Here is a 17,981-nt window from a genome sequence, read left to right on the forward strand (position 1 = left end):
AAAAATGTATTATAATTTGTATATAGAGCAGCATGAACAACACAGCTCCATTGTATCATTACTGTAAGTTTTCTTGTTTTATATTATTGAGTATTTTTTTTTCAGAACTGTCATTCTTAGATGATGTGCATTATTTTGTAAGCAAAAATAATGATGAACATTAAACTTACCCATTTCCCACTGACTATATACAGTAACCCATTTGTTGCTATCTACAGTTACTATTTAAATAAAGGTTTTTTATCATTTGCCCATGAACATAATACTGTTATTATATAATGTCCAGTATGATGAAATATAAATATTCTACTAGAATTCTTTAGGCTGGTCCCATACTCGCACATTTACCACTTTTATGGCTCCTGCTTCATGCACATGTCCCATCAGATCATCAAAATAATGACTTATGCACAGAGTGTTTAAGGAGACATAGGTGCTGTTCTTCTTGTTGGCATCAGTGACTTGCCAACCAGTGAAATCATGTTAGTTAGGGATGTTTTGCATGTGATGTGGGTGGAGTGAGATATGTGGATGGGGATAGAGGCAATGATGTGAGTAGAGGGATAGAGGTGAGCGGAATAGCACAAAGCAAGAGTTAGATAGTGGAATAAGCTTTAAAAAATATATACCAGTAAAACTAATGGATGAGCGATTGTGGGGCACAGTGGCATGAGCAGTGCACATTTATATTTAGGCAAAGTATTCGCTCATAATGCAAAAGGCTATACAAAATCTAAATAAGCCATTGGCCATTAAAATATAAAGGATGTAGTTATAGTAATGGCCAGTAGATGGCATTGATAAGCTGTTTTTCTCATTGTAATGACATCACACTGAGAGAGATTCCTATGTTAGAGAGCAGGCTGTTTTCGTTGCCGGGCACTGTGGTGTGTGTCTGTAATCCCAGTTTCTTGGGAGGCTGAGGCTGGAGGAGTGTTTGAGTCCAGGAGTTCTGGTCCCCATTGAGCTATGTTGATTGGGTGTCCACACTAAGTTCAGCATCAATATGGTGACTCTGGGGGAGCTCAGAACTACCAGGTTGCTTAAAAAGAGGTGAACCGGCCCAGGTTGGAAACGGAGCAGGTCAAACCCCCTGTGCTTATCAGTAGTGGGATTGCACCTGTATAGAGCAGCCTGGACAACAAAGCACAACACAGTTACTTTATTATGTTGTTTTACTCATTCATTTTTATGATAATTTGATACCAGAGTGGTTAAAAATATTTATTATAATTTGTATATAGAGCAGCATGAACAACACAGCTCCATTGTATCATTACTGTAAGTTTTCTTGTTTTATATTATTGAGTATTTTTTTTTTCAGAACTGTCATTCTTAGATGATGTGCATTATTTTGTAAGCAAAAATAATGATGAACATTAAAGTTACCCATTTCCCACTGACTATATACAGTAACCCATTTGTTGCTAACTACACAGTTACTATTTAAATAAAGGTTTTTTATCATTTGCCCATGAACATAATACTGTTATTATATAATGTCCAGTATGATGAAATTTAAATATTCTACTAGAATTCTGTAGGCTGATCTCATACTCGCACATTTACCACTTTTATGGCTCCAGCTTCATGCACATGTCCCATCAGATCATCAAAATAATGACTTCTGCACAGAGTATTTAAGGAGACATGGGTGCTGTTTTTCTTGTGGGCATCAGTGACTTACCAACCAGTGAAATCATGTTAGTTAGGGATGTTTTGCATGTGATGTGGTTGGAGTGAGATATGTGGATGGGGATAGAGGCAATGATGTGAGGAGAGGGATAGAGGTGAGCGGAATAGCACAAAGCAAGAGTTAGATAGTGGAATAAGCTTTAAAAAATATATACCAGTAAAACTAATGGATGAGCGATTGTTGGTCACAGTGGCATGAGCAGTGCACATTTATATTTAGGCAGAGTATTCGCTCATAATGCAAAAGGCTATACAAAATCTAAATAAGCCATTGGCCATTAAAATATAAAGGATGTAGTTATAGTAATGGCCAGTAGATGGCATTGATAAGCTGTTTTTCTCATTGTAATGACATCACACTGAGAGAGATTCCTATGTTAGAGAGCAGGCTGTTTTCGTTGCCAGGCACTGTGGTGTGAGTCTGTAATCCCAGTTACTTGGGAGGCTGAGGTTGGAGGAGTGTTTGAGTCCAGGAGTTCTGGTCCCCATTGAGCTATGTTGATTGGGTGTCCACACTAAGTTCAGCATCAATATGGTGACTCTGGGGGAGCTCAGAGCTACCAGGTTGCTTAAAAAGAGGTGAACCGGACCAGGTTAGAAACAGAGCAGGTCAAACCCCCTGTGCTTATCAGTAGTGGGATTGCACCTGTGAATAGCCAGTGTAGAGCAGCCTGAACAACAAAGCACAACACAGTTTCTTTATTATGTTGTTTTACTCATTCATTTTTATGATAATTTGATACCAGAGTGGTTAAAAATATTCATTATAATTTGTATATAGAGCAGCATGAACAACACAGCTCCATTGTATCATTACTGTAAATTTTCTTGTTTTATATTATTGAGTATTTTTTTTTTCAGAACTGTGATTCTTAGATGATGTGCATCATTTTGTAAGCAAAAATAATGATGAACATTAAAGTTACCCATTTCCCACTGACTATATACAGTAACCCATTTGTTGCTATCTACAGTTACTATTTAAATAAAGTTTTTTTATCATTTGCCCATGAACATAATACTGTTATTATATAATGTCCAGTATGATGAAATATAAATATTCTACTAGAATTCTGAAGGCTGGTCCCATACTCGCACATTTACCACTTTTATGGCTCCAGCTTCATGCACATGTCCCATCAGATCATCAAAATAATGACTTCTGCACAGAGTGTTTAAGGAGACATGGGTGCTGTTTTTCTTGTGGGCATCAGTGACTTACCAACCAGTGAAATCATGTTAGTTAGGGATGTTTTGCATGTGATGTGGTTGGAGTGAGATATGTGGATGGGGATAGAGGCAATGATGTGAGGAGAGGGATAGAGGTGAGCGGAATAGCACAAAGCAAGAGTTGGATAGTGGAATAAGCTTTAAAAAATATATACCAGTAAAACTAATGGATGAGCGATTGTGGGGCACAGTGGCATGAGCAGTGCACATTTATATTTAGGCAGAGTATTCGCTCATAATGCAAAAGGCTATACAAAATCTAAATAAGCCATTGGCCATTAAAATATAAAGGATGTAGTTATAGTAATGGCCAGTAGATGGCATTGATAAGCTGTTTTTCTCATTGTAATGACATCACACTGAGAGAGATTCCTATGTTAGAGAGCAGGCTGTTTTCGTTGCCGGGCACTGTGGTGTGTGTCTGTAATCCCAGTTTCTTGGGAGGCTGAGGCTGGAGGAGTGTTTGAGTCCAGGAGCTCTGGTCCCCATTGAGCTATGTTGATTGGGTGTCCACACTAAGTTCAGCATCAATATGGTGACTCTGGGGGAGCTCAGAGCTACCAGGTTGCTTAAAAAGAGGTGAACCGGCCCAGGTTGGAAACAGAGCAGGTCAAACCCCCTGTGCTTATCAGTAGTGGGATTGCACCTGTGAATAGCCAGTGTAGAGCAGCCTGGACAACAAAGCACAACACAGTTTTTTTATTATGTTGTTTTACTCCTTCATTTTTATGATAATTTGATACCAGAGTGGTTAAAAAAATTTATTATAATTTGTATATAGAGCAGCATGAACAACACAGCTCCATTGTATCATTACTGTAAGTTTTCTTGTTTTATATTATTGAGTATTTTTTTTTTCAGAACTGTCATTCTTAGATGATGTGCATTATTTTGGAAGCAAAAATAATGATGAACATTAAAGTTACCCATTTCCCACTGACTATATACAGTAACCCATTTGTTGCTATCTACAGTTACTATTTAAATAAAGGTTTTTTATCATTTGCCCATGAACATAATACTGTTATTATATAATGTCCAGTATGATGAAATATAAATATTCTACTAGAATTCTTTAGGCTGGTCCCATACTCGCACATTTACCACTTTTATGGCTCCTGCTTCATGCACATGTCCCATCAGATCATCAAAATAATGACTTGTGCACAGAGTGTTTAAGGAGACATAGGTGCTGTTCTTCTTGTTGGCATCAGTGACTTGCCAACCAGTGAAATCATGTTAGTTAGGGATGTTTTGCATGTGATGTGGGTGGAGTGAGATATGTGGATGGGGATAGAGGCAATGATGTGAGGAGAGGGATAGAGGTGAGCGGAATAGCACAAAGCAAGAGTTAGATAGTGGAATAAGCTTTAAAAAATATATACCAGTAAAACTAATGGATGAGCGATTGTGGGGCACAGTGGCATGAGCAGTGCACATTTATATTTAGGCAGAGTATTCGCTCATAATGCAAAAGGCTATACAAAATCTAAATAAGCCATTGGCCATTAAAATATAAAGGATGTAGTTATAGTAATGGCCAGTAGATGGCATTGATAAGATGTTTTTCTCATTGTAATGACATCACACTGAGAGAGATTCCTATGTTAGAGAGCAGGCTGTTTTCGTTGCCGGGCACTGTGGTGTGTGTCTGTAATCCCAGTTTCTTGGGAGGCTGAGGCTGGAGGAGTGTTTGAGTCCAGGAGTTCTGGTCCCCATTGAGCTATGTTGATTGGGTGTCCACACTAAGTTCAGCATCAATATGGTGACTCTGGGGGAGCTCAGAGCTACCAGGTTGCTTAAAAAGAGGTGAACCGGCCCAGGTTGGAAACAGAGCAGGTCAAACCCCCTGTGCTTATCAGTAGTGGGATTGCACCTGTGAATAGCCAGTGTAGAGCAGCCTGGACAACAAAGCACAACACAGTTTTTTTATTATGTTGTTTTACTCCTTCATTTTTATGATAATTTGATACCAGAGTGGTTAAAAAAATTTATTATAATTTGTATATAGAGCAGCATGAACAACACAGCTCCATTGTATCATTACTGTAAGTTTTCTTGTTTTATATTATTGAGTATTTTTTTTTCAGAACTGTCATTCTTAGATGATGTGCATTATTTTGTAAGCAAAAATAATGATGAACATTAAAGTTACCCATTTCCCACTGACTATATACAGTAACCCATTTGTTGCTATCTACAGTTACTATTTAAATAAAGGTTTTTTATCATTTGCCCATGAACATAATACTGTTATTATATAATGTCCAGTATGATGAAATATAAATATTCTACTAGAATTCTTTAGGCTGGTCCCATACTCGCACATTTACCACTTTTATGGCTCCTGCTTCATGCACATGTCCCATCAGATCATCAAAATAATGACTTATGCACAGAGTGTTTAAGGAGACATAGGTGCTGTTCTTCTTGTTGGCATCAGTGACTTGCCAACCAGTGAAATCATGTTAGTTAGGGATGTTTTGCATGTGATGTGGGTGGAGTGAGATATGTGGATGGGGATAGAGGCAATGATGTGAGTAGAGGGATAGAGGTGAGCGGAATAGCACAAAGCAAGAGTTAGATAGTGGAATAAGCTTTAAAAAATATATACCAGTAAAACTAATGGATGAGCGATTGTGGGGCACAGTGGCATGAGCAGTGCACATTTATATTTAGGCACAGTATTCGCTCATAATGCAAAAGGCTATACAAAATCTAAATAAGCCATTGGCCATTAAAATATAAAGGATGTAGTTATAGTAATGGCCAGTAGATGGCATTGATAAGCTGTTTTTCTCATTGTAATGACATCACACTGAGAGAGATTCCTATGTTAGAGAGCAGGCTGTTTTCGTTGCCGGGCACTGTGGTGTGTGTCTGTAATCCCAGTTTCTTGGGAGGCTGAGGCTGGAGGAGTGTTTGAGTCCAGGAGTTCTGGTCCCCATTGAGCTATGTTGATTGGGTGTCCACACTAAGTTCAGCATCAATATGGTGACTCTGGGGGAGCTCAGAGCTACCAGGTTGCTTAAAAAGAGGTGAACCGGCCCAGGTTGGAAACAGAGCAGGTCAAACCCCCTGTGCTTATCAGTAGTGGGATTGCACCTGTATAGAGCAGCCTGGACAACAAAGCACAACACAGTTACTTTATTATGTTGTTTTACTCATTCATTTTTATGATAATTTGATACCAGAGTGGTTAAAAATATTTATTATAATTTGTATATAGAGCAGCATGAACAACACAGCTCCATTGTATCATTACTGTAAGTTTTCTTGTTTTATATTATTGAGTATTTTTTTTTTCAGAACTGTCATTCTTAGATGATGTGCATTATTTTGTAAGCAAAAATAATGATGAACATTAAAGTTACCCATTTCCCACTGACTATATACAGTAACCCATTTGTTGCTAACTACACAGTTACTATTTAAATAAAGGTTTTTTATCATTTGCCCATGAACATAATACTGTTATTATATAATGTCCAGTATGATGAAATTTAAATATTCTACTAGAATTCTGTAGGCTGATCTCATACTCGCACATTTACCACTTTTATGGCTCCAGCTTCATGCACATGTCCCATCAGATCATCAAAATAATGACTTCTGCACAGAGTATTTAAGGAGACATGGGTGCTGTTTTTCTTGTGGGCATCAGTGACTTACCAACCAGTGAAATCATGTTAGTTAGGGATGTTTTGCATGTGATGTGGTTGGAGTGAGATATGTGGATGGGGATAGAGGCAATGATGTGAGGAGAGGGATAGAGGTGAGCGGAATAGCACAAAGCAAGAGTTAGATAGTGGAATAAGCTTTAAAAAATATATACCAGTAAAACTAATGGATGAGCGATTGTTGGTCACAGTGGCATGAGCAGTGCACATTTATATTTAGGCAGAGTATTCGCTCATAATGCAAAAGGCTATACAAAATCTAAATAAGCCATTGGCCATTAAAATATAAAGGATGTAGTTATAGTAATGGCCAGTAGATGGCATTGATAAGCTGTTTTTCTCATTGTAATGACATCACACTGAGAGAGATTCCTATGTTAGAGAGCAGGCTGTTTTCGTTGCCAGGCACTGTGGTGTGAGTCTGTAATCCCAGTTACTTGGGAGGCTGAGGTTGGAGGAGTGTTTGAGTCCAGGAGTTCTGGTCCCCATTGAGCTATGTTGATTGGGTGTCCACACTAAGTTCAGCATCAATATGGTGACTCTGGGGGAGCTCAGAGCTACCAGGTTGCTTAAAAAGAGGTGAACCGGACCAGGTTAGAAACAGAGCAGGTCAAACCCCCTGTGCTTATCAGTAGTGGGATTGCACCTGTGAATAGCCAGTGTAGAGCAGCCTGAACAACAAAGCACAACACAGTTTCTTTATTATGTTGTTTTACTCATTCATTTTTATGATAATTTGATACCAGAGTGGTTAAAAATATTCATTATAATTTGTATATAGAGCAGCATGAACAACACAGCTCCATTGTATCATTACTGTAAATTTTCTTGTTTTATATTATTGAGTATTTTTTTTTTCAGAACTGTGATTCTTAGATGATGTGCATCATTTTGTAAGCAAAAATAATGATGAACATTAAAGTTACCCATTTCCCACTGACTATATACAGTAACCCATTTGTTGCTATCTACAGTTACTATTTAAATAAAGTTTTTTTATCATTTGCCCATGAACATAATACTGTTATTATATAATGTCCAGTATGATGAAATATAAATATTCTACTAGAATTCTGAAGGCTGGTCCCATACTCGCACATTTACCACTTTTATGGCTCCAGCTTCATGCACATGTCCCATCAGATCATCAAAATAATGACTTCTGCACAGAGTGTTTAAGGAGACATGGGTGCTGTTTTTCTTGTGGGCATCAGTGACTTACCAACCAGTGAAATCATGTTAGTTAGGGATGTTTTGCATGTGATGTGGTTGGAGTGAGATATGTGGATGGGGATAGAGGCAATGATGTGAGGAGAGGGATAGAGGTGAGCGGAATAGCACAAAGCAAGAGTTGGATAGTGGAATAAGCTTTAAAAAATATATACCAGTAAAACTAATGGATGAGCGATTGTGGGGCACAGTGGCATGAGCAGTGCACATTTATATTTAGGCAGAGTATTCGCTCATAATGCAAAAGGCTATACAAAATCTAAATAAGCCATTGGCCATTAAAATATAAAGGATGTAGTTATAGTAATGGCCAGTAGATGGCATTGATAAGCTGTTTTTCTCATTGTAATGACATCACACTGAGAGAGATTCCTATGTTAGAGAGCAGGCTGTTTTCGTTGCCGGGCACTGTGGTGTGTGTCTGTAATCCCAGTTTCTTGGGAGGCTGAGGCTGGAGGAGTGTTTGAGTCCAGGAGCTCTGGTCCCCATTGAGCTATGTTGATTGGGTGTCCACACTAAGTTCAGCATCAATATGGTGACTCTGGGGAGCTCAGAGCTACCAGGTTGCTTAAAAAGAGGTGAACCGGCCCAGGTTGGAAACAGAGCAGGTCAAACCCCCTGTGCTTATCAGTAGTGGGATTGCACCTGTGAATAGCCAGTGTAGAGCAGCCTGGACAACAAAGCACAACACAGTTTTTTTATTATGTTGTTTTACTCCTTCATTTTTATGATAATTTGATACCAGAGTGGTTAAAAAAATTTATTATAATTTGTATATAGAGCAGCATGAACAACACAGCTCCATTGTATCATTACTGTAAGTTTTCTTGTTTTATATTATTGAGTATTTTTTTTTTCAGAACTGTCATTCTTAGATGATGTGCATTATTTTGGAAGCAAAAATAATGATGAACATTAAAGTTACCCATTTCCCACTGACTATATACAGTAACCCATTTGTTGCTATCTACAGTTACTATTTAAATAAAGGTTTTTTATCATTTGCCCATGAACATAATACTGTTATTATATAATGTCCAGTATGATGAAATATAAATATTCTACTAGAATTCTTTAGGCTGGTCCCATACTCGCACATTTACCACTTTTATGGCTCCTGCTTCATGCACATGTCCCATCAGATCATCAAAATAATGACTTGTGCACAGAGTGTTTAAGGAGACATAGGTGCTGTTCTTCTTGTTGGCATCAGTGACTTGCCAACCAGTGATATCATGTTAGTTAGGGATGTTTTGCATGTGATGTGGGTGGAGTGAGATATGTGGATGGGGATAGAGGCAATGATGTGAGGAGAGGGATAGAGGTGAGCGGAATAGCACAAAGCAAGAGTTAGATAGTGGAATAAGCTTTAAAAAATATATACCAGTAAAACTAATGGATGAGCGATTGTGGGGCACAGTGGCATGAGCAGTGCACATTTATATTTAGGCAGAGTATTCGCTCATAATGCAAAAGGCTATACAAAATCTAAATAAGCCATTGGCCATTAAAATATAAAGGATGTAGTTATAGTAATGGCCAGTAGATGGCATTGATAAGATGTTTTTCTCATTGTAATGACATCACACTGAGAGAGATTCCTATGTTAGAGAGCAGGCTGTTTTCGTTGCCGGGCACTGTGGTGTGTGTCTGTAATCCCAGTTTCTTGGGAGGCTGAGGCTGGAGGAGTGTTTGAGTCCAGGAGTTCTGGTCCCCATTGAGCTATGTTGATTGGGTGTCCACACTAAATTCAGCATCAATATGGTGACTCTGGGGGAGCTCAGAGCTACCAGGTTGCTTAAAAAGAGGTGAACCGGCCCAGGTTGGAAACAGAGCAGGTCAAACCCCCTGTGCTTATCAGTAGTGGGATTGCACCTGTGAATAGCCAGTGTAGAGCAGCCTGGACAACAAAGCACAACACAGTTTTTTTATTATGTTGTTTTACTCCTTCATTTTTATGATAATTTGATACCAGAGTGGTTAAAAAAATTTATTATAATTTGTATATAGAGCAGCATGAACAACACAGCTCCATTGTATCATTACTGTAAGTTTTCTTGTTTTATATTATTGAGTATTTTTTTTTCAGAACTGTCATTCTTAGATGATGTGCATTATTTTGTAAGCAAAAATAATGATGAACATTAAAGTTACCCATTTCCCACTGACTATATACAGTAACCCATTTGTTGCTATCTACAGTTACTATTTAAATAAAGGTTTTTTATCATTTGCCCATGAACATAATACTGTTATTATATAATGTCCAGTATGATGAAATATAAATATTCTACTAGAATTCTTTAGGCTGGTCCCATACTCGCACATTTACCACTTTTATGGCTCCTGCTTCATGCACATGTCCCATCAGATCATCAAAATAATGACTTATGCACAGAGTGTTTAAGGAGACATAGGTGCTGTTCTTCTTGTTGGCATCAGTGACTTGCCAACCAGTGAAATCATGTTAGTTAGGGATGTTTTGCATGTGATGTGGGTGGAGTGAGATATGTGGATGGGGATAGAGGCAATGATGTGAGTAGAGGGATAGAGGTGAGCGGAATAGCACAAAGCAAGAGTTAGATAGTGGAATAAGCTTTAAAAAATATATACCAGTAAAACTAATGGATGAGCGATTGTGGGGCACAGTGGCATGAGCAGTGCACATTTATATTTAGGCAAAGTATTCGCTCATAATGCAAAAGGCTATACAAAATCTAAATAAGCCATTGGCCATTAAAATATAAAGGATGTAGTTATAGTAATGGCCAGTAGATGGCATTGATAAGCTGTTTTTCTCATTGTAATGACATCACACTGAGAGAGATTCCTATGTTAGAGAGCAGGCTGTTTTCGTTGCCGGGCACTGTGGTGTGTGTCTGTAATCCCAGTTTCTTGGGAGGCTGAGGCTGGAGGAGTATTTGAGTCCAGGAGTTCTGGTCCCCATTGAGCTATGTTGATTGGGTGTCCACACTAAGTTCAGCATCAATATGGTGACTCTGGGGGAGCTCAGAGCTACCAGGTTGCTTAAAATGAGGTGAACCGGCCCAGGTTGGAAACAGAGCAGGTCAAACCCCCTGTGCTTATCAGTAGTGGGATTGCACCTGTATAGAGCAGCCTGGACAACAAAGCACAACACAGTTACTTTATTATGTTGTTTTACTCATTCATTTTTATGATAATTTGATACCAGAGTGGTTAAAAATATTTATTATAATTTGTATATAGAGCAGCATGAACAACACAGCTCCATTGTATCATTACTGTAAGTTTTCTTGTTTTATATTATTGAGTATTTTTTTTTTCAGAACTGTCATTCTTAGATGATGTGCATTATTTTGTAAGCAAAAATAATGATGAACATTAAAGTTACCCATTTCCCACTGACTATATACAGTAACCCATTTGTTGCTAACTACACAGTTACTATTTAAATAAAGGTTTTTTATCATTTGCCCATGAACATAATACTGTTATTATATAATGTCCAGTATGATGAAATTTAAATATTCTACTAGAATTCTGTAGGCTGATCTCATACTCGCACATTTACCACTTTTATGGCTCCAGCTTCATGCACATGTCCCATCAGATCATCAAAATAATGACTTCTGCACAGAGTATTTAAGGAGACATGGGTGCTGTTTTTCTTGTGGGCATCAGTGACTTACCAACCAGTGAAATCATGTTAGTTAGGGATGTTTTGCATGTGATGTGGTTGGAGTGAGATATGTGGATGGGGATAGAGGCAATGATGTGAGGAGAGGGATAGAGGTGAGCGGAATAGCACAAAGCAAGAGTTAGATAGTGGAATAAGCTTTAAAAAATATATACCAGTAAAACTAATGGATGAGCGATTGTTGGTCACAGTGGCATGAGCAGTGCACATTTATATTTAGGCAGAGTATTCGCTCATAATGCAAAAGGCTATACAAAATCTAAATAAGCCATTGGCCATTAAAATATAAAGGATGTAGTTATAGTAATGGCCAGTAGATGGCATTGATAAGCTGTTTTTCTCATTGTAATGACATCACACTGAGAGAGATTCCTATGTTAGAGAGCAGGCTGTTTTCGTTGCCAGGCACTGTGGTGTGAGCCTGTAATCCCAGTTACTTGGGAGGCTGAGGTTGGAGGAGTGTTTGAGTCCAGGAGTTCTGGTCCCCATTGAGCTATGTTGATTGGGTGTCCACACTAAGTTCAGCATCAATATGGTGACTCTGGGGGAGCTCAGAGCTACCAGGTTGCTTAAAAAGAGGTGAACCGGACCAGGTTAGAAACAGAGCAGGTCAAACCCCCTGTGCTTATCAGTAGTGGGATTGCACCTGTGAATAGCCAGTGTAGAGCAGCCTGAACAACAAAGCACAACACAGTTTCTTTATTATGTTGTTTTACTCATTCATTTTTATGATAATTTGATACCAGAGTGGTTAAAAATATTCATTATAATTTGTATATAGAGCAGCATGAACAACACAGCTCCATTGTATCATTACTGTAAATTTTCTTGTTTTATATTATTGAGTATTTTTTTTTTCAGAACTGTGATTCTTAGATGATGTGCATCATTTTGTAAGCAAAAATAATGATGAACATTAAAGTTACCCATTTCCCACTGACTATATACAGTAACCCATTTGTTGCTATCTACATTTACTATTTAAATAAAGTTTTTTTATCATTTGCCCATGAACATAATACTGTTATTATATAATGTCCAGTATGATGAAATATAAATATTCTACTAGAATTCTGAAGGCTGGTCCCATACTCGCACATTTACCACTTTTATGGCTCCAGCTTCATGCACATGTCCCATCAGATCATCAAAATAATGACTTCTGCACAGAGTGTTTAAGGAGACATGGGTGCTGTTTTTCTTGTGGGCATCAGTGACTTACCAACCAGTGAAATCATGTTAGTTAGGGATGTTTTGCATGTGATGTGGTTGGAGTGAGATATGTGGATGGGGATAGAGGCAATGATGTGAGGAGAGGGATAGAGGTGAGCGGAATAGCACAAAGCAAGAGTTGGATAGTGGAATAAGCTTTAAAAAATATATACCAGTAAAACTAATGGATGAGCGATTGTGGGGCACAGTGGCATGAGCAGTGCACATTTATATTTAGGCAGAGTATTCGCTCATAATGCAAAAGGCTATACAAAATCTAAATAAGCCATTGGCCATTAAAATATAAAGGATGTAGTTATAGTAATGGCCAGTAGATGGCATTGATAAGCTGTTTTTCTCATTGTAATGACATCACACTGAGAGAGATTCCTATGTTAGAGAGCAGGCTGTTTTCGTTGCCGGGCACTGTGGTGTGTGTCTGTAATCCCAGTTTCTTGGGAGGCTGAGGCTGGAGGAGTGTTTGAGTCCAGGAGCTCTGGTCCCCATTGAGCTATGTTGATTGGGTGTCCACACTAAGTTCAGCATCAATATGGTGACTCTGGGGGAGCTCAGAGCTACCAGGTTGCTTAAAAAGAGGTGAACCGGCCCAGGTTGGAAACAGAGCAGGTCAAACCCCCTGTGCTTATCAGTAGTGGGATTGCACCTGTGAATAGCCAGTGTAGAGCAGCCTGGACAACAAAGCACAACACAGTTTTTTTATTATGTTGTTTTACTCCTTCATTTTTATGATAATTTGATACCAGAGTGGTTAAAAAAATTTATTATAATTTGTATATAGAGCAGCATGAACAACACAGCTCCATTGTATCATTACTGTAAGTTTTCTTGTTTTATATTATTGAGTATTTTTTTTTTCAGAACTGTCATTCTTAGATGATGTGCATTATTTTGGAAGCAAAAATAATGATGAACATTAAAGTTACCCATTTCCCACTGACTATATACAGTAACCCATTTGTTGCTATCTACAGTTACTATTTAAATAAAGGTTTTTTATCATTTGCCCATGAACATAATACTGTTATTATATAATGTCCAGTATGATGAAATATAAATATTCTACTAGAATTCTTTAGGCTGGTCCCATACTCGCACATTTACCACTTTTATGGCTCCTGCTTCATGCACATGTCCCATCAGATCATCAAAATAATGACTTGTGCACAGAGTGTTTAAGGAGACATAGGTGCTGTTCTTCTTGTTGGCATCAGTGACTTGCCAACCAGTGAAATCATGTTAGTTAGGGATGTTTTGCATGTGATGTGGGTGGAGTGAGATATGTGGATGGGGATAGAGGCAATGATGTGAGGAGAGGGATAGAGGTGAGCGGAATAGCACAAAGCAAGAGTTAGATAGTGGAATAAGCTTTAAAAAATATATACCAGTAAAACTAATGGATGAGCGATTGTGGGGCACAGTGGCATGAGCAGTGCACATTTATATTTAAGCAGAGTATTCGCTCATAATGCAAAAGGCTATACAAAATCTAAATAAGCCATTGGCCATTAAAATATAAAGGATGTAGTTATAGTAATGGCCAGTAGATGGCATTGATAAGATGTTTTTCTCATTGTAATGACATCACACTGAGAGAGATTCCTATGTTAGAGAGCAGGCTGTTTTTGTTGCCGGGCACTGTGGTGTGTGTCTGTAATCCCAGTTTCTTGGGAGGCTGAGGCTGGAGGAGTGTTTGAGTCCAGGAGTTCTGGTCCCCATTGAGCTATGTTGATTGGGTGTCCACACTAAGTTCAGCATCAATATGGTGACTCTGGGGGAGCTCAGAGCTACCAGGTTGCTTAAAAAGAGGTGAACCGGCCCAGGTTGGAAACAGAGCAGGTCAAACCCCCTGTGCTTATCAGTAGTGGGATTGCACCTGTGAATAGCCAGTGTAGAGCAGCCTGGACAACAAAGCACAACACAGTTTTTTTATTATGTTGTTTTACTCCTTCATTTTTATGATAATTTGATACCAGAGTGGTTAAAAAAATTTATTATAATTTGTATATAGAGCAGCATGAACAACACAGCTCCATTGTATCATTACTGTAAGTTTTCTTGTTTTATATTATTGAGTATTTTTTTTTCAGAACTGTCATTCTTAGATGATGTGCATTATTTTGTAAGCAAAAATAATGATGAACATTAAAGTTACCCATTTCCCACTGACTATATACAGTAACCCATTTGTTGCTATCTACAGTTACTATTTAAATAAAGGTTTTTTATCATTTGCCCATGAACATAATACTGTTATTATATAATGTCCAGTATGATGAAATATAAATATTCTACTAGAATTCTTTAGGCTGGTCCCATACTCGCACATTTACCACTTTTATGGCTCCTGCTTCATGCACATGTCCCATCAGATCATCAAAATAATGACTTATGCACAGAGTGTTTAAGGAGACATAGTTGCTGTTCTTCTTGTTGGCATCAGTGACTTGCCAACCAGTGAAATCATGTTAGTTAGGGATGTTTTGCATGTGATGTGGGTGGAGTGAGATATGTGGATGGGGATAGAGGCAATGATGTGAGTAGAGGGATAGAGGTGAGCGGAATAGCACAAAGCAAGAGTTAGATAGTGGAATAAGCTTTAAAAAATATATACCAGTAAAACTAATGGATGAGCGATTGTGGGGCACAGTGGCATGAGCAGTGCACATTTATATTTAGGCAAAGTATTCGCTCATAATGCAAAAGGCTATACAAAATCTAAATAAGCCATTGGCCATTAAAATATAAAGGATGTAGTTATAGTAATGGCCAGTAGATGGCATTGATAAGCTGTTTTTCTCATTGTAATGACATCACACTGAGAGAGATTCCTATGTTAGAGAGCAGGCTGTTTTCGTTGCCGGGCACTGTGGTGTGTGTCTGTAATCCCAGTTTCTTGGGAGGCTGAGGCTGGAGGAGTGTTTGAGTCCAGGAGTTCTGGTCACCATTGAGCTATGTTGATTGGGTGTCCACACTAAGTTCAGCATCAATATGGTGACTCTGGGGGAGCTCAGAGCTACCAGGTTGCTTAAAAAGAGGTGAACCGGCCCAGGTTGGAAACAGAGCAGGTCAAACCCCCTGTGCTTATCAGTAGTGGGATTGCACCTGTGAATAGCCAGTGTAGAACAGCCTGGACAACAAAGCACAACACAGTTTCTTTATTATGTTGTTTTACTCATTCATTTTTATGATAATTTGATACCAAAGTGGTTAAAAATATTTATTATAATTTGTATATAGAGCAGCATGAACAACACAGCTCCATTGTATCATTACTGTAAGTTTTCTTGTTTTATATTATTGAGTATTTTTTTTTTCAGAACTGTCATTCTTAGATGATGTGCATTAATTTGTAAGCAAAAATAATGATGAACATTAAAGTTACCCATTTCCCACTGACTATATACAGTAACCCATTTATTGCTATCTACAGTTACTATTTAAATAAAGGTTTTTTATCATTTGCCCATGAACATAATACTGTTATTATATAATGTCCAGTATGATGAAATATAAATATTCTACTAGAATTCTTTAGGCTGGTCCCATACTCGCACATTTACCACTTTTATGGCTCCTGCTTCATGCACGTGTCCCATCAGATCATTAAAATAATGACTTCTGCACAGAGTGTTTAAGGAGACATAGGTGCTGTTCTTCTTGTTGGCATCAGTGACTTGCCAACCAGTGAAATCATGTTAGTTAGGGATGTTTTGCATGTGATGTGGGTGGAGTGAGATATGTGGATGGGGATAGAGGCAATGATGTGAGGAGAGGGATAGAGGTGAGCGGAATAGCACAAAGCAAGAGTTAGATAGTGGAATAAGCTTTAAAAAATATATACCAGTAAAACTAATGGATGAGCGATTGCTGGTCACAGTGGCATGAGCAGTGCACATTTATATTTAGGCAGAGTATTCACTCATAATGCAAAAGGCTATACAAAATCTAAATAAGCCATTGGCCATTAAAATATAAAGGATGTAGTTATAGTAATGGCCAGTAGATGGCATTGATAAGCTGTTTTTCTCATTGTAATGACATCACACTGAGAGAGATTCCTATGTTAGAGAGCAGGCTGTTTTTGTTGCCAGGCACTGTGGTGTGTGTCTGTAATCCCAGTTACTTGGGAGGCTGCGGTTGGAGGAGTGTTTGAGTCCAGGAGTTCTGGTCCCCATTGAGCTATGTTGATTGGGTGTCCACACTAAGTTCAGCATCAATATGGTGACTCTGGGGGAGCTCAGAGCTACCAGGTTGCTTAAAAAGAGGTGAACCGGCCCAGGTTGGAAACAGAGCAGGTCAAACCCCCTGTGCTTATCAGTAGTGGGATTGCACCTGTATAGAGCAGCCTGGACAACAAAGCACAACACAGTTACTTTATTATGTTGTTTTACTCATTCATTTTTATGATAATTTGATACCAGAGTGGTTAAAAATATTTATTATAATTTGTATATAGAGCAGCATGAACAACACAGCTCCATTGTATCATTACTGTAAGTTTTCTTGTTTTATATTATTGAGTATTTTTTTTTTCAGAACTGTCATTCTTAGATGATGTGCATTATTTTGTAAGCAAAAATAATGATGAACATTAAAGTTACCCATTTCCCACTGACTATATACAGTAACCAATTTGTTGCTATCTACAGTTACTATTTAAATAAAGGTTTTTTATCATTTGCCCATGAACATAATACTGTTATTATATAATGTCCAGTATGATGAAATATAAATATTCTACTAGAATTCTTTAGGCTGGTCCCATACTCGCACATTTACCACTTTTATGGCTCCTGCTTCATGCACATTCCCATCAGATCATTAAAATAATGACTTCTGCACAGAGTGTTTAAGGAGACATAGGTGCTGTTCTTCTTGTTGGCATCAGTGACTTGCCAACCAGTGAAATCATGTTAGTTAGGGATGTTTTGCATGTGATGTGGGTGGAGTGAGATATGTGGATGGGGATAGAGGCAATGATGTGAGGAGAGGGATAGAGGTGAGCGGAATAGCACAAAGCAAGAGTTAGATAGTGGAATAAGCTTTAAAAAATATATACCAGTAAAACTAATGGATGAGCGATTGTTGGTCACAGTGGCATGAGCAGTGCACATTTATATTTAGGCAGAGTATTCGCTCATAATGCAAAAGGCTATACAAAATCTAAATAAGCCATTGGCCATTAAAATATAAAGGATGTAGTTATAGTAATGGCCAGTAGATGGCACTGATAA

The 17,981-nt window shown here is 38.2% G+C and overlaps 14 non-coding genes across 14 annotated transcripts; all 14 read left to right on the forward strand.

The window, feature by feature from the left end:
• Positions 1-874: 874 nt before the first annotated feature.
• On the forward strand, positions 875-1,163 carry LOC148478656 (signal recognition particle RNA). Its single transcript, XR_015872353.1, has one exon.
• A 932-nt stretch (positions 1,164-2,095) lies between these two features.
• LOC148478657 (signal recognition particle RNA) lies at positions 2,096-2,395 on the forward strand. Its single transcript, XR_015872258.1, has one exon.
• A 930-nt stretch (positions 2,396-3,325) lies between these two features.
• On the forward strand, positions 3,326-3,625 carry LOC148478658 (signal recognition particle RNA). Its single transcript, XR_015872241.1, has one exon.
• A 930-nt stretch (positions 3,626-4,555) lies between these two features.
• Positions 4,556-4,855, forward strand: LOC148478659 (signal recognition particle RNA). Its single transcript, XR_015872186.1, has one exon.
• A 929-nt stretch (positions 4,856-5,784) lies between these two features.
• LOC148478660 (signal recognition particle RNA) lies at positions 5,785-6,073 on the forward strand. The gene has a single exon (XR_015872344.1).
• A 932-nt stretch (positions 6,074-7,005) lies between these two features.
• Positions 7,006-7,305, forward strand: LOC148478661 (signal recognition particle RNA). The gene has a single exon (XR_015872259.1).
• Positions 7,306-8,235: 930 nt separating this feature from the next.
• On the forward strand, positions 8,236-8,534 carry LOC148478662 (signal recognition particle RNA). Its single transcript, XR_015872134.1, has one exon.
• Positions 8,535-9,464: 930 nt separating this feature from the next.
• On the forward strand, positions 9,465-9,764 carry LOC148478663 (signal recognition particle RNA). Its single transcript, XR_015872077.1, has one exon.
• A 929-nt stretch (positions 9,765-10,693) lies between these two features.
• LOC148478664 (signal recognition particle RNA) lies at positions 10,694-10,982 on the forward strand. The gene has a single exon (XR_015872361.1).
• Positions 10,983-11,914: 932 nt separating this feature from the next.
• Positions 11,915-12,214, forward strand: LOC148478665 (signal recognition particle RNA). Its single transcript, XR_015872227.1, has one exon.
• A 930-nt stretch (positions 12,215-13,144) lies between these two features.
• LOC148478666 (signal recognition particle RNA) lies at positions 13,145-13,444 on the forward strand. Its single transcript, XR_015872252.1, has one exon.
• A 930-nt stretch (positions 13,445-14,374) lies between these two features.
• On the forward strand, positions 14,375-14,674 carry LOC148478667 (signal recognition particle RNA). The gene has a single exon (XR_015872197.1).
• Positions 14,675-15,603: 929 nt separating this feature from the next.
• On the forward strand, positions 15,604-15,903 carry LOC148478668 (signal recognition particle RNA). Its single transcript, XR_015872065.1, has one exon.
• A 930-nt stretch (positions 15,904-16,833) lies between these two features.
• Positions 16,834-17,122, forward strand: LOC148478669 (signal recognition particle RNA). The gene has a single exon (XR_015872354.1).
• The last annotated feature ends 859 nt before the right edge of the window (positions 17,123-17,981 follow it).

This window comes from Taudactylus pleione, unplaced genomic scaffold (assembly GCF_031769625.1).
Source record: "Taudactylus pleione unplaced genomic scaffold, aTauple2 ptg000652l, whole genome shotgun sequence".
NCBI lineage: Eukaryota > Metazoa > Chordata > Amphibia > Anura > Myobatrachidae > Taudactylus > Taudactylus pleione.